A 17,889-nucleotide genomic window follows, 5' to 3' on the forward strand; every position below is an offset into this window, starting at 1 on the left:
GGACTAATGTCCGTGGCTCCCTAACCTCTAGCGGTCCTTTTTGTCTTACGTGACTTGCAAGGATTGCAGGACAGAACCTGGGGCCCTCATGGGATTCGGAGCGGCTGAATTCGTCCCGTTTGCACTCTGCCAGGGAGGTTCAGTCAATACCTCAGAGTACAGGGCTTACCTTCGCAGGTGAATAAAATCGTCTGTAGTAAGAGAGAAAAACCTACAACTCAAGGAAATTATTCAGATTGGGTCAAACCACCTCGAGTATCGAGCCAGAAAAATTAGAGCACAAAAAGTCGTATTCAGGCACTTATCCACACCCGCCCCATTAAAAAAAAAAAAAAAAAAAATAGATAAATATATACAAATACAATAAGAAAACAAACAAATATAAGTAAATAAATAGGTAAATAAATAAACAGATAAATAGAAAAGTAAATGAGTAAATAAATAAATCGAGGTGTAGATATGTGGGAACAAGTCAGAAGAAAAGGAGTTGTAGGCCCTCTCAGCGGAAGGAAAGATCGAGTGTACTAGCCGCCTCCCCAAAAACTTACTTTCCCTCGGAAAAGGGCGAGGCATGTCAGAAAATTTAGTACTTCTCAACCTATCAATCCTATTCCCTGACGTTGCCCACAATATAATAAGCATAGGGTGCTACTACGCACAAAGAATGAGACCAAGGACCGTAAGGTGTCTTACAGACTTCTTTTTCTTCATCTTCTTCATCTTCTTCATCTTCTTCTTCATCTTCTTCTTCATCTTCATCGTCTTCTTCTTCATCTTCTTCTTCATCTTCGTCGTCTTCTTCACCGTCTTCTTCATCTTCTTCTTTATCTTCTTTTTCATCTTCTTCTTCATCTTCTTCATCATCTTCATTTTCATCTTCATTTTCATCTTCATCTTCATCTTAATCTTCTTCTTTTTCATCTTCTTCCTTTTTGGGTATTCTGCAACTGGTTATAAGGTCCAACATGGGGTTGGGGCCAAAGTTAAGATGATGTGTGGAAGTGACGGTATCGCCATACAGTATATTAGGCATTAGGGTAACGACATCATTAGTCGAGTCCTTTTGCTAAAGACCTTTCGAACACGTAAAAACATATTTGTAACTACAAAATACATTAAGTGACCTCTCGGAAAAAAACGAATTTCAACCTAAGTTGCTATTGAACTTCCACCTGAAAAAAAAAAAAAAATATATATATATATATATATATATATATATATATATATACATATATATATATATACATATATATATATATATATATATATATATATATATGTATATGTATATATATGGTATCAGCCAGAGTCGACGCAACCAGTCAACACAAACCCACAGAAGGAACTGACTAACCAAAGCTTGATAGAGGTCCCGATCCCAAGGTTATGCCTGGAAAACACACGAACGCACTAACTCACACATACACAGGACCAAGGTCCATATAGGCCTTGCACAGGACTACCTCAGTGGCGACAAAAGTGACCCTTATATACAGAGGACACAAGGAACTGCATAAGATTGGGATTTTACAACCAGGAGCCATGGTGGAATTCATAATAGAATTGAATAATCACTCAGTGAAGTGTTAGTGTACTTTTGAAATACCATGGTTTTTGGACGCATGGTCAACAACTTCTGCTGTTCCAAATTAAAACTCACAATTCATGACACCATACCCTATACATCCATCCCCTTCCTCAAGGAGGGGGTGGGGGTAGTAACAGCCTGCAATACTAGCGGAAAGTTTTACCGTCCTGAGCACGGCGAATTCGGAACCAACGTACACACGCACGTACATGCATATATGTGCGTGTGCGTACGTGTGATTCAACATTGTCTTAGATCACGTGTTGCACTCGTGTGTACGTAAGTGTGTGTAGTTAGTAAATTGCCTATCACCATGATGTTCATCTCACGCTCTCTCCCACTTTCTGTTTTTCTGTTGATACAAGGTGGAGTTGTTAGCTCCAAGAATACCTCTCACTGATTCCAACCATACCAACATCTCGTTACTTTCAGGCATACCAACCTCCCGTTAGCTCCGGGCATGCCAACCTACTGCGGCGCGGTGGGGGCCAATACGCCGGTCCACTACCTGACTACCTGTCCAGCGTCTGGATTTCTTCGAGCGGGTCCCGCCACTTCACCGGAGGGACAAGATGGGCGCGCTCAACCCATACCGGCTTCGGTGCCTAATGGAAGTGCCATCTCCTAGATAATATCCCTCATAATTTGCTCACTTTCCTTGATGAATATACACTGAGTATATAACCTATATACCACAAAGCATATCCGCTCACCACGACTTTTTTTTTCTCTCTTTCTCTCTCTTTACAGCAAAAACGACTGTCCATCCTTACTTGGGATCCCGTAGGGCATGGATTGAGGCAAGACACACATCAGATCGGGAGGCAGAAGAACACCGGAGAGATGACTGACAGCATACATTCTTAGTAGTTTAATTTACTGTAAAAGTCCCTCAGACTTCCTAGGAGGTAGCGGGCTGTGACCCGCACAAGTTTTCTTTTGTATATACTTACAATCAATAATAATAAAAAAAAAATACCGTTAGGTCCACCTGATGGAAAGGCAGGAGGTAAATTGTTACCACTAGTCAAGGACACGGAACCCATCCAGATCTCGCATCCAATATATTTTTTTTCCATGACAGAGGACAGACTATTCTCTTTAGCTAGGAGGAAGATTTAAAGTCAATCGGTTGACAGTGATAAAATCGTCTAGCGGCAGCCACAACGAAACCCAGGTTACCATGTATTCGCAGGAGCCGAACAAAATCGCATTGAAGACTTGTGAACATCTCAACATGACCTAGGGCCCGGCATTTTTATTAATTTACTTGTTTGTTGGTTATATGTGTGTGCGTTCACGTATTTCCATTGTTGGTTATGAAATATTCGTTCCTATACAATACACTTCTCCGATAAGAAACTATTTCTGCCAACAAATCCGCTAGAATGTGAGGAATCACCTAAAGGGAAGAAAACTAGGTACCTGGCAACTGAGAGGGTGCCAGTTAGCATGGAAGGAGATTCGGCAACCGGCAAGGAAGGGAACAATTGCGATGTCTGCGGTCTCCTGTACTGCCCAAGAGTAGCCTCGGAGTTTAGAAGGGCTTGGCGGATGGGATGGGACGGAAAGGATTGGCGAATTAACCTTGAGGAGCAGCGTCGACATCATTAGTCGAGTCCTTTTGCTAAAGACCTTTCGAACACGTAAAAACATATTTGTAACTACAAAATACATTAAGTGACCTCTCGGAAAAAAACGAATTTCAACCTAAGTTGCTATTGAACTTCCATCTGAAAAAAAAATATATATATATATATTTCTAAATAGAAATGTAGTAGCACATTTGTAAATAACACACAGGAACCCACAGTCGGAGAAAGAATAAACTTCGAATAAAGAATAATCCTATATTTCGGCTATCAACTGTAGCCCTCTTCAGGAAAGTACATAAGATAGAGAACAGAGGGGACTTATAAACTACAGTAAGAAGAGATGTGGACAGTTGACCTCACTCAGGCGCGGGGCAAACTGGGGTGGCGGAGGAGGGAGGGGGTGAGGAGAGGGGAGGATGTAACGTCCGCACTAGCTTAATATTGCTGCGCGTGAGATTATGTCAGGTGTCCACTGCCCTTTAGAAATATTAATATTTCTAAAGGGCAGTGGACACCTGACATAATCTCACGCGCAGCAATAAATAAGCTAGTGCGGACGTTACATCCTCCCCTCTCCTCACCCCCTCCCTCCTCCGCCACCCCAGTTTGCCCCGCGCCTGAGTGAGGTCAACTGTCCACATCTCTTCTTACTGTAGTTTATAAGTCCCCTCTGTTCTCTATCTTATGTACTTTCCTGAAGAGGGCTACAGTTGATAGCCGAAATATAGGATTATTCTTTATTCGAAGTTTATTCTTTCTCCGACTGTGGGTTCCTGTGTTATATATATATATACATATACATATATACATATAATATATATATACATATATACATATATACATACATATATACATATATACATACATATATATATACATATATATATATACATATATATATATATATGGTATCAGCCAGAGTCGACGCAACCAGTCAACACAAACCCACAGAAGGAACTGACTAACCAAAGCTTGATAGAGGTCCCGATCCCAAGGTTATGCCTGGAAAACACACGAACGCACTAACTCACACATACACAGGACCAAGGTCCATATAGGCCTTGCACAGGACTACCTCAGTGGCGACAAAAGTGACCCTTATATACAGAGGACACAAGGAACTGCATAAGATTGGGATTTTACAACCAGGAGCCATGGTGGAATTCATAATAGAATTGAATAATCACTCAGTGAAGTGTTAGTGTACTTTTGAAATACCATGGTTTTTGGACGCATGGTCAACAACTTCTGCTGTTCCAAATTAAAACTCACAATTCATGACACCATACCCTATACATCCATCCCCTTCCTCAAGGAGGGGGTGGGGTAGTAACAGCCTGCAATACTAGTGGAAAGTTTTACCGTCCTGAGCACGGCGAAATTCGGAACCAACGTACACACGCACGTACATGCATATATGTGCGTGTGCGTACGTGTGATTCAACATTGTCTTAGATCACGTGTTGCACTCGTGTGTACGTAAGTGTGTGTAGTTAGTAAATTGCCTATCACCATGATGTTCATCTCACGCTCTCTCCCACTTTCTGTTTTTCTGTTGATATAAGGTGGAGTTGTTAGCTCTAAGCATACCTCTCACTGATTCCAACCATACCAACATCTCGTTACTTTCAGGCATACCAACCTCCCGTTAGCTCCGGGCATGCCAACCTACTGCGGCGCGGTGGGGGCCAATACGCCGGTCCACTACCTGACTACCTGTCCAGCGTCTGGATTTCTTCGAGCGGGTCCCGCCACTTCACCGGAGGGACAAGATGGGCGCGCTCAACCCATACCGGCTTCGGTGCCTAATGGAAGTGCCATCCCCTAGATAATATCCCTCATAATTTGCTCACTTTCCTTGATGAATATACACTGAGTATATAACCTATATACCACAAAGCATATCCGCTCACCACGACTTTTTTTTTTCTCTCTCTCTTTACAGCAAAAACGACTGTCCATCCTTACTTGGGATCCCGTAGGGCATGGATTGAGGCAAGACACATCAGATCGGGAGGCAGAAGAACACCGGAGAGATGACTGACAGCATACATTCTTAGTAGTTTAATTTACTGTAAAAGTCCCTCAGACTTCCTAGGAGGTAGCGGGCTGTGACCCGCACAAGTTTTCTTTTGTATATACTTACAATCAATAAAAAAAAAATACCGTTAGGTCCACCTGATGGAAAGGCAGGAGGTAAATTGTTACCACTAGTCAAGGACACGGAACCCATCCAGATCTCGCATCCAATATATTTTTTTTTTCCATGACAGACGAAGATTTAAAGTCAATCGGTTGACAGTGATAAAATCGTCTAGCGGCAGCCACAACGAAACCCAGGTTACCATGTATTCGCAGGAGCCGAACAAAATCGCATTGAAGGCTTGTGAACATCTCAACATGACCTAGGGCCCGGCATTTTTATTAATTTACTTGTTTGTTGGTTTTATGTGTGTGCGTTCACGTATTTCCATTGTTGGTTATGGAATATTCGTTCCTATACAATACACTTCTCCGATAAGAAACTATTTCTGCCAACAAATCCGCTAGAATGTGAGGAATCACCTAAAGGGAAGAAAACTAGGTACCTGGCAACTGAGAGGGTGCCAGTTAGCATGGAAGGAGATTCGGCAACCGGCAAGGAAGGGAACAATTGCGATGTCTGCGGTCTCCTGTACTGCCCAAGAGTAGCCTCGGAGTTTAGAAGGGCTTGGCGGATGGGATGGGACGGAAAGGATTGGCGAATTAACCTTGAGGAGCAGCGTCGACATCATTAGTCGAGTCCTTTTGCTAAAGACCTTTCGAACACGTAAAAACATATTTGTAACTACAAAATACATTAAGTGACCTCTCGGAAAAAAACGAATTTCAACCTAAGTTGCTATTGAACTTCCACCTGAAAAAAAAAAAAAATTAATATATATATATATATATATATATATACATACATATATATATATATATATATATATATACATATATATATATATATATGTATATATATGTATATATATATGGTATCAGCCAGAGTCGACGCAACCAGTCAACACAAACCCACAGAAGGAACTGACTAACCAAAGCTTGATAGAGGTCCCGATCCCAAGGTTATGCCTGGAAAACACACGAACGCACTAACTCACACATACACAGGACCAAGGTCCATATAGGCCTTGCACAGGACTACCTCAGTGGCGACAAAAGTGACCCTTATATACAGAGGACACAAGGAACTGCATAAGATTGGGATTTTACAACCAGGAGCCATGGTGGAATTCATAATAGAATTGAATAATCACTCAGTGAAGTGTTAGTGTACTTTTGAAATACCATGGTTTTTGGACGCATGGTCAACAACTTCTGCTGTTCCAAATTAAAACTCACAATTCATGACACCATACCCTATACATCCATCCCCTTCCTCAAGGAGGGGGTGGGGTAGTAACAGCCTGCAATACTAGCGGAAAGTTTTACCGTCCTGAGCACGGCGAATTCGGAACCAACGTACACACGCACGTACATGCATATATGTGCGTGTGCGTACGTGTGATTCAACATTGTCTTAGATCACGTGTTGCACTCGTGTGTACGTAAGTGTGTGTAGTTAGTAAATTGCCTATCACCATGATGTTCATCTCACGCTCTCTCCCACTTTCTGTTTTTCTGTTGATACAAGGTGGAGTTGTTAGCTCTAAGCATACCTCTCACTGATTCCAACCATACCAACATCTCGTTACTTTCAGGCATACCAACCTCCCGTTAGCTCCGGGCATGCCAACCTACTGCGGCGCGGTGGGGGCCAATACGCCGGTCCACTACCTGACTACCTGTCCAGCGTCTGGATTTCTTCGAGCGGGTCCCGCCATTTCACCGGAGGGACAAGACGGGCGCGCTCAACCCATGCCGGCTTCGGTGCCTAATGGAAGTGCCATCTCCTAGATAATATCCCTCATAATTTGCTCACTTTCCTTGATGAATATACACTGAGTATATAACCTATATACCACAAAGCATATCCGCTCACCACGACTTTTTTTTTCTCTCTCTCTCTCTTTACAGCAAAAACGACTGTCCATCCTTACTTGGGATCCCGTAGGGCATGGATTGAGGCAAGACACACATCAGATCGGGAGGCAGAAGAACACCGGAGAGATGACTGACAGCATACATTCTTAGTAGTTTAATTTACTGTAAAAGTCCCTCAGACTTCCTAGGAGGTAGCGGGCTGTGACCCGCACAAGTTTTCTTTTGTATATACTTACAATCAATAAAAAAAAAAAAAAAAACCGTTAGGTCCATCTGATGGAAAGGCAGGAGGTAAATTGTTACCACTAGTCAAGGACACGGAACCCATCCAGATCTCGCATCCAATATATTTTTTTTCCATGACAGAGGACAGACTATTCTCTTTAGCTAGGAGGAAGACTTAAAGTCAATCGGTTGACAGTGATAAAATCGTCTAGCGGCAGCCACAACGAAACCCAGGTTACCATGTATTCGCAGGAGCCGAACAAAATCGCATTGAAGACTTGTGAACATCTCAACATGACCTAGGGCCCGGCATTTTTATTAATTTACTTGTTTGTTGGTTTTATGTGTGTGCGTTCACGTATTTCCATTGTTGGTTATGGAATATTCGTTCCTATACAATACACTTCTCCGATAAGAAACTATTTCTGCCAACAAATCCGCTAGAATGTGAGGAATCACCTAAAGGGAAGAAAACTAGGTACCTGGCAACTGAGAGGGTGCCAGTTAGCATGGAAGGAGATTCGGCAACCGGCAAGGAAGGGAACAATTGCGATGTCTGCGGTCTCCTGTACTGCCCAAGAGTAGCCTCGGAGTTTAGAAGGGCTTGGCGGATGGGATGGGATGGAAAGGATTGGCGAATTAACCTTGAGGAGCCGCGTCGATTTCTAGTTTGTACCTCTGACGCGATGCACGAAAAAAAAAAAAAAAAATGGTAGATGCCGTTCTGTTGTGCTGTTGTTTTCCTGGTTTGCTGTTGATCTTTTATTGTTTTTTGGAGTTTCGGCTTTTTGCTGTTTTGTTTGTTTTGATGTCTTGTATCATTCTTTGCTGCTTTGCCATTTTGTTGGTTTAGTGTTTCTTCTTCTTTACTGCTGTCTGATTTCCAATTTTCCTTTTTGTTGTTTTCTTAGTTGCTTTGTTACTTTACTATTTTGATGTTTTGTTGTTTCGTTTTTTTTTTGCTATTTTCCTTTTCTACTGTTTTGTTTCTATATTCTATTGCTGTTTCTTTGCTTTGTTTTGTTGTTATTTATTTACCTAATATACTTCGTTGCATCCTAGCTTTACCTCAGACCACAGAGAAAGGACCTGCGCTGGAACGTTTTCCGACACCGCATACGCCTTTATGCCCTCAAATACCCTAGACCAGCGGTTCTCAACCAGGGTTCCCCGGAACCCTAATGTTCCGCAAAATGTCTTTAAGGGTTCCGCGAGAACAAATGAGATGAGCTAATGCACTTTTGGTTTCTTATGTAATTTCATAGATGTAATATGATTAAACACGCACGACATATTCTTGGTTATTGTAATAATGTAATATAGACATCATCCTATCTAACCTATTATTACGATGAAAATAAAATGAGAAAGATATGGTATGAGTGTTTTTCGCAGGGGTTCCTTGAGATGTGCAATTTATTATACAGGTTACGCAAGGGTAAAAAGAATGTGCCGCTGGGATAAGAAGCCCACACGCCAAAACTTGATCACCATAGAAGGTAAACCATTTAATAAGATAGACCTGGGAATATATGGCAAATAAGTGTCAACAGTATAGTCACCACCAGGCGTGGTGCACGGCTACAAAACCCAAAAATGCGGCGTTTGCAGCATGTCTTCATTTCATCGAAATTTGCCTTAACAAGTTCAAAGCCGGAACTGAGACTGCTGCAAAGTGGCCCAATTGTTGAGAGAAGCACCACGTCTGGAATGCCAACTGCTCTGTGCGTAAAGCACAGGCCATTGTCTGTCGGGAGAGGATAGAAAAACAACAGGACTTCATACTTGCCCCCACCACCCCAAGTACACATGTATGGGGCAGCAACATAACATTCCCCTACGGAGACAAAGGCATCAGCACCTAGTACTTCTGATTTGAACAATCAGGAGCACTTTCCCACAGACAAACCCCCACTCCTACACAGACTGCAAAACCAGCTCCCACAAAAACATCCTAAGCCACGTCACCAGCACCGACCCCACGAGCACAAGAACAGTAGCCCCTCCCCCCTTAATATCCGTCTGATGTCATTTACCTTCGGGAGGATGATATGAAGCTGATTGTGACTGGTGTCGCCGCTGTAATCACCATACCCTAGGGGAGAGTAATCCGGGGAAGACGTTAGACGTGATGGAGAAGGCTGTCACTAATGTATTCAACTTACTGAAAAAGAGAAAGTCCAAACGGACCAAGACCACGAGATCTAGCCAAAAGGAGAGGACTCCTTCCCCCTTTCCCTCCTCCTCTCCCACCTCCTCCTACTCCTCCCCCTCCCCCGCCTCCTTCTCCGCCTCCTCATCCGCCTTCACCTCCTTTTCCTTCCCTTCCACTTCCCCCAACCCCACCACACACACTTTCACTATTGGAAAAGCGACACCTACACCAACGAAGACACGGAAAGTGTCTCCTGCCAGTCTCCAACACCGTCAATATGCACTTCGGCTTGAAGACTCCTCTTCTGATGAGGAGGAAAATATTTCCACTGCAGAAAAGTTGCAACCCATCTTGTCTTCTGACCGGGGAGGACAAGGTGAAGACGTAATGGAACTCGTCAGGGAAGATAGTCGCCCTGTTCAATATTCAATTATGGTTAATGTGGTGAAACATAAATGAGTTCCATAGTAAAAGCTCATATCTCCTTGCACTTGTGTAAGAGTATGATTACGATATCATACTTCTCTAAGAGCCCTTGGTGAGGGATGAGGTGCGATTTCCGTGATATCGCGTCTTTTCCCTCCCTCACTTACCCGCTACTAGGAGGTGCATGATCCCTGTCAAATCGTCCATTCCCTGTAGTGAAATTTTGAACCCTGTATCATATGGGGATGGTGTAGAAGTTCTTGCGGTTCGACTCCATCGGGCACAAGAGCGACGTACACCATCTACAACATATACAGGGGCCATAGTGCGGCGCTTAAGCTTGGAGGAGTATGTGGTCTTGCTGCGGACAGGCTCCTCATCATAGGGGAGGACTTCAACGCCCACCATCAAATGGTAATGTCGGATGACACTGACGTTAGCTTTACACTTATGGAGCTACGGGCCACACACATATAGCACCTGGAGAGGACTTTGTCGCTTATTCCATGCTGACCCACCGTGGGCCGGCGGATGATGAGACACTTCTAAGGGTGATAAACGCGTCTTGGAGGAGTGGCACGCTACCAACAGCCTGGAAGACGGCAATTATAACGCCGATTCCAAAGCCCAAAGAGCCTAATGCCTATCGTCCCATCAGCCTGACAAGCTGCAGAGGGAAAACAGCAGAGAGGATGGTGCTAAACAGGCTGCTGTGGAAACTGGGCCCAATGCATGAGCATGTACATGCTTACTGCAAGGGCACTGGCACAGCAAACAGTCTAGCAACACTCCTCAGTGCTGTCAGTGGCATACAGTCCATCGTGATCTTCTTGGAATTGGAAAGGGCATTTGAGCTGGCCAGTCTACTGGTGATATTAGACACTTGCTCCCAAGGGTATAAAAGGCAAGCTGCTTTCTTGACGCACACACATACAAACACACACACAAACGCACACACACACACACACACACACACACACACACACACACACACACACACACACACACACACACACACACACACACACAGGCGCACGATTGCTAAAACATGCGAAAGAGTTATTAAAAACAAATGGACTAAACACTTGGAAAAGAACAAAATATCAAACCCCAACCAATTTGGATTTAGAAGTGGAAGATCATGTACTACAAACTTGATATGCTTTTATTCAAGATTGCTAGACATAGTACAAGAAAGAGATGGCTGGGCAGATTGTGCCTTTCTTGACCTACAAAAGGCTTTCGACAAAGTACCACACAAAAAACTACTAAGAAAAATTAAACTAATAGGTGGAATACAAGGAAAATTATTGGAATGGATGGGAGACTTATTGAAAGGAAGAAAAATGAAAGTGATACTTAGAGAAAATAACTCAAAATGGGTAGACATGGCTCTATATTGGCTCTATATTGGCTCCGATAATGTTTGCTATTTATATAAATGACATGGATGAAGGAATTAAATGCTACATAAACTTCTTTGCAGATGATGCAAAACTATTGAAGAAAGTGAGTAACGATCACCCAAAAGCCGATAGGAATTATATCCCTAGATAAAAAAAAAAAAAAAAAAAAAAAAAAAAATCGACACCTTCCAGCAACATTCCACTGTGGCCCACCGACCTTCAGCTTAACAGCAATCGCCTCAAGCGTTCTGAACCCTGAATTCTTTCGGATCTCTTCAGCATTAGCTTATGCTTCTTGTGTAGCCCTAGTGAGTGGAATGGAGGCTCCTGCTATTCACTGCTAAGTTGGAAGTATATTGTGCATAATTGTATTTGTACATGTATATGTATATGTACGTGTACATATGTACAAAGTCGTACATGTACATATACATATACATGTACATGTACATATACATATACATATACATATACATATACATATACATATACATATACATATACATATACATATACATATACATATACATATACATATACATATACATATACATATACATACATAAACATATACTCATTTATACATCTTTTTTCTATTGGAGCCAACGGGTAATTCCAGTTAAGAATGCTAACACGCACGGCAGCTACAGGTAATCGCACGCAAATGTTGTGGTAACAATGCTGGGAAACCCGCGCGGAGATTTTGCACACGAGACGTAAATACTCACCAACACCTCCAGCGCACTGTCCTGTTCCCAAGCGTCTTTCAACTACTCTCCTACCAAACGGGATGCCAATGGGACGAATAAGATAGACTGGTCACAACCATATAGGCTGTAACATCTTCAATAACAAGGAGATGCCACGGTGATGAATAACATGCTGGTGGTAAGGAGAATAGAAAAAAAACACGGCACAGGGTTATATGGTATGTATGGGTCTGGCGCGCATAAACATGCATAAAAACGCGGGCAAACGCACACACATACAGGCGCACGTGTACTCACGCACACGCACACACACACACACACACACACACACACACACACACACACACACACACACACACACACACACACACACACACACACACACACACACACACACACACACACACACACACACACACACACACACACACACACACACACACACACACACACACACACACACACACACACACACACACACACAGGTGCACAATTGTTGAAATATGCGAAAGAGTTATTAAAAACAAATGGACAAAACACTTGGAAAAGAACAAAATATCAAACCCCAACCAATTTGGATTTAGAAGTGGAAGATCATGTACTACAAACTTAATATGCTTTTACTCAAGATTGCTGGACATAATACAAGAAAGAGATGGCTGGCAGATTGTGCCTTTCTGGACCTACAAAACGCTTTCGACAAAGTACCACGCAAAAAACTACTAAGAAAAATTAAACTAATAGGTGGAATACAAGGAAAATTATCGGAATGGATGGGAGACTTCTTGAAAGGAAGAAAAATGAGAGTGATACTTAGAGAAAAGAACTCAAAATGGGTAGACATGATAAGTGGAGTACCCCAAGGCTCTATATTGGCTCCGATAATGTTTGCTATTTATATAAATGACATGGATGAAGTAATTAAATGCTACACAAACTTCTTTGCAGAAGATGCAAAACTATTGAAGAAAATGAGCAACGAAGAAGACTGTAAATCGTTTCAGGGAGATCTGGACAAATTCTGGAACTGGAGTAAAAAGAATGAAGCGAATTTCAACATAAAAAAATGTATTATAATGGAATTTGGAAAAAAGCAAAAATAGAATATCCGGCAAATACAAAATTGGAACAAATGAAATTACAAAAGTAAATTTATAAAGAGACCTAGGAGTGATCATTTCAAATTACATGACACCAGACAAACATGTAAATAAAATAGTTGGAGAAACCTACAACTTAATAAGATCAATGAAAGTGGCCTTTGGCTACATGGACGAGGAGATGATGAAAAAAATCTTAGTTACACTGATAAGACCAAAATTAGATTATGCAGAGACACTATGGTCACCCAGCAAAAAATAAATAAATAGATAAAAAACATAAATAAACTAGAAAAAATACAAAGAGCACTAACAAAGATGGCACCAACACTCGGTATGCTGACATATGAACAAGGATTAGAAAAACTGAAATTATTAGCTCTGGAGCAGAGAAGAGATAGAGGAGATTTTATATCCATATATAGAATTATGAAAGGGATGGAAATCCTTGACAGGGATAATCTACTTACATGGAATAAAAGAAATACAAGGGGACACAAGACAATTACAGAAGAGATCTGAAAAAGAATAGCTTTCCACATAGAGTGATAGATACATGGAATAAATTAAAAGAGAAAACAGTGAGTGCTAAAACTATACACGACTTTAGGAAAGAACTGGATGCGGAAAGATACAACTGCGGGTTCCTATGAGCATAGCTCTTCTCCCACAAAATACAACTAGGTAAATACACACACACACACACACACACACACACACACACACACACACACACACACACACACACACACACACACACACACACACACACACACACACACACACACACACACACACACACACACACACACACACACACACACACACACACACACACACACACACACACACACACACACACACACACACACACACACAGGCGTGGACACACGCATACACACACACACAGACGCACACACGCACACATACACACACACATACACGCACATATTAAACACACACACACACACACACACACACACACACACACACACACACACACACACACACACACACACACACACACACACACACACACACACACACACACACACACACACACACACACAGGCAAAAACACACGTACTCTCTTCATATATTCAATAAGGTCGAAAGGGTCAAGGTGATATGCTTCAGGCAAGAGGAACAGGTTGTACGAGCGAGCGTGATGCCTTGGGAACCAGTCAAGCCGATATGTATTCCTTGAGGAGTTAGTTTGGGGGACTCGATGAGCCCGCAGATGGTAGATATTTTTCTCACATGTTTGTCTCTCTGGTAAGTGATAAGCGACTTCATTCAGTTGAGACGCAACTCAACCTCGGACATAAAAAAAAAAAAAAAAAAAAACGCCATAAGGTAAATGACTTATTTATCAATGCCTCAGCACACCCTACTTGGGCTTTTCCTGAAATCGTGAGCCTGAAAGATATTAGCCAGGTTTCAACAAGGTGAGCACAGCAGCCGAGCGGAGAAGGCGGCAATGTTTGAAGGCGAGCAGGAAGTCAGTAATAGTCATTGTGTGAGGTCAATGGATATACGCAGTCGCAGACCCCCGAGGGAAAACTGTATTTCGTGTCACCGACAATTTCATTCAGCGGGACAGGCCTTTAACGGGGTTTTGGTCGTTTGTAACCTCATGCTGGTCTCTGAGATGTATTCCTCAGCCCAAGAGAATCACCTATCATGTACTTAAACAATATGTCCCGTATCTGAAGCTCTAAACACATAATCAATGCCATTGTCATAACTAGTCATTAATATTCCCTTTCTCCCACCCACTCACCTACCCAACATGGCTCCATTATCCTTATCCTGACGATGCTACTGCGCAACACGGAACGTTGTGATATCCCTGATCGTTCAGGGGCAACTTTAAAAGTTAAAAAGTTCTTGCTAAGCATGACGCAGGGCCGGTCACGCACTTACATTATTCTCTAAGCAGATGCTTTTTACTTACCTAAAGGGAGATTGAGGGATGGGTGACTTACAGACCGTCTTCAGGACCTTTTCTCGCCTCCGTGTCCTTCAACAGACTCTGTACAAGATATTATAGATAATTTTTCTCTAGAAGGAAAAGAGAGGCAGACTGAGGTTGGATTCACTTGGGCTCTCTTCCTTTTTACTTACGTATCCCATATTGCTCTTTGTTAGTCTCTCCCGGTGATTATTCTTACACTAAAAAAAATCGTTTAGTATCCACCAACTACCAATAGTTTTTGGATTCTGGACCCCATTCTAAACCTATGTGATTCTCCATGGTCTTTGGATCACGTGTTGGACTCGTGATCGACAGCTATTTCCCTCCCGGAAGAGAGCTCAGAGCTTGTATATGACAGATCTATGGGTAATGCTGTGACCTTACACGCAAACACACACCCAAACTCCCCGCCCACGAGATATGGAGTAACAACCCGCAGCGCAGTGGTATTGAAATTATTTCAGCCCTGGGCGGGATTTGATCTCGGACCTCCGTAGTGACAGCCGGGAACTCTACCAACTGAGCCACAGGTTGTGTGTGCGCCACAAGCTGTGTGTGGTCTAGGTTTTCATGGACCCTAGGTTTAAAGCCACTTGTCTGGGGTATTAGACGGCGTAATGAGCTGTGTGGTGCTCAAGGGAGGTAAACAACTCTGGGGAAGGACGAAAGAACGTTGCCCAAATCAGAAGGATAATGTAGCGAGATAATCACCTCCTCCCACCTCCATTTTGCCACCAAGGCGATCCACAGAGAATAGGAAGAAGCGAAGTAGGAGGGAGCCAGAATATTAAGTAGATAGAAAAGATAAACAAACGAACAAGTAGGTAAATGAATTGATGAATAAAAACTAAATAAGTAAATAAATCAATATATGAATAGAAATAGTGTGGTTTCACATGACGTCACCCCAACCGGGACCCGGACATATGGGAGGCATTGTCGTGTAAACAAACGTGCTTGTCCGACCTGTATATTGTGCTCACCTGTCATTTATTCATTGTGTCTTTTGCGATATACTTAAGTAACAATGGTGAATTACTGTAGAGTTGTGGGATGCCATAATAGGTCAGATAGAGAGAAAGCACTGCAGTTTTACAGGCTCCCTAAAGTTGGCAAAAATCAAGTATTGGAATGGAAAAAAGCTTTGTGATGATCGACGACGCTTATGGTTGGCGAGCTTACAGCAGAACTTTGATGGAAAGAATTTGGACAATATTAGAATCTGTTCAGCTGACTTTATTTCTGGTAAGTAGGCCCAGGTCTATCTTTAATAACGGGTTTGTTCATAACTTATAAATTAGGTTTGAAATGTGGTCAGGCCATGGCCTATCAATTAAAACATGTCCGGGAAATAAACATGGTGTAGGGCCTAGCTGGCACTGAATCTGAGCAACAGTGGAGGACAGGCCAAGGTTATGTATAGATAATTATATAACCTTGATACTAGGCCTAGGCAGTAGGTACATTAAAATCTAGTTATTTATGTCTGCTGCTGCTGATATTTTAACCTGACATTTTTTCAGTTTCATCTTTCTAGGCCAAGGTTATATATAGATAATTATATAACCTTGATACTAGGCCTAGGCAGTAGGTACATTAAAATATAGGTATTTATATCTGCTGCTGCTAATATTTAAACCTGACATTTTTTCAGTTTCATCTTTCTAGGTCATTTTATTATTTTTTTTTCTGCTATACCTGACCCATATTCTATCAGGAAGCACAAAGGAACAACAAATATTTTGCATTAACAGTGTACATAGACTTGAGTAAGTTTGACATTTTAATCTAAAAATAAAATAAGTCCAGTAAATAAAAAATTAGATGAAAGATAATAATATATTTTGATAAATTAATTATTAATAACTATTATGATAACTTTGTTTATTTTTCTTAATTTTAATTAGTGAAAAATCTAACTTTTACATTTTACAATTGACACATTATTTGTCCATCAACAAAGTCTTGATTAAGATGCGCTATTAAGATATGTCATATTTAGTCTAGAATTATTATTTTTGTCATTGTATTCATTTATTTTTACAGGGAAGAAGGCAGAATTGTATCAAAGGGACAACCCTAATTGGGTACCATCACTAAACATCCTTGGTTCAAAAGCAAAACCACCAGTTGCTTCTTCAGAGATCTTAAGGTTCAAACGGCGAGAAGACAGAATTCAAAAGAAAATGGATAATACAGCAGCCGAGTCATTATTATTACTTAATAAAGTTAAGGATACAACAGAGGTCCAACCTACTACTCTAGGAAGTGGACTGATCTGACAGACTGATCTGACAGAAGATGTGATGTCTTCAATGATTGAGGAATTGCAGAATTTGAGAACTGAAAACGTTGAGCTTCGAGCCAAAGTTGAAGCTCGGTCGCATATGCATGATGTAGATGAATTTAAGGGTAAAGAATAGAAAGTGTTATATTACACAGGATTTCCCACATTCCAGATTTTGTGGACATTTTTTGATTATTTGGAACCCTTCCTTTCTGTAAAAAAAAAAAGAAAAAAAAAAACTATGAGCAAATTTCAGATGTTGATTATGACAATGATGAGGTTAAGACTGAATGTGTCAGCTTTATTTTTATCTTATGAATTTGCTGTTTCTCACTCAACTGTATGCAGGATCTTGTTTGATGTTGTTGATGTGATGTTCGTCAGGATGAAACCTTT

The 17,889-nt window shown here is 41.6% G+C and overlaps 1 protein-coding gene across 3 annotated transcripts in view; it reads right to left on the bottom strand.

Moving 5' to 3' along the window:
• The window catches only part of LOC143035799 (putative G-protein coupled receptor Mth-like 1), a 55,076-nt gene that overhangs the window by 36,536 nt on the left and 651 nt on the right, over positions 1-17,889 (bottom strand). For 2 of the 3 annotated variants that reach the window (XM_076202766.1, XM_076202765.1), the window contains exon 2: positions 15,186-15,263. The gene's annotated coding sequence lies outside the window, so the exon portion shown is untranslated. Of the gene's footprint in view, positions 1-12,146; positions 12,456-15,185; positions 15,264-17,889 lie in introns of those variants that run through there. The other variant, XM_076202767.1, reaches the window with a different exon arrangement.

Source organism: Oratosquilla oratoria, chromosome 19, assembly GCF_046742065.1.
Source record: "Oratosquilla oratoria isolate Oo_2021 chromosome 19, ASM4674206v1, whole genome shotgun sequence".
NCBI lineage: Eukaryota > Metazoa > Arthropoda > Malacostraca > Stomatopoda > Squillidae > Oratosquilla > Oratosquilla oratoria.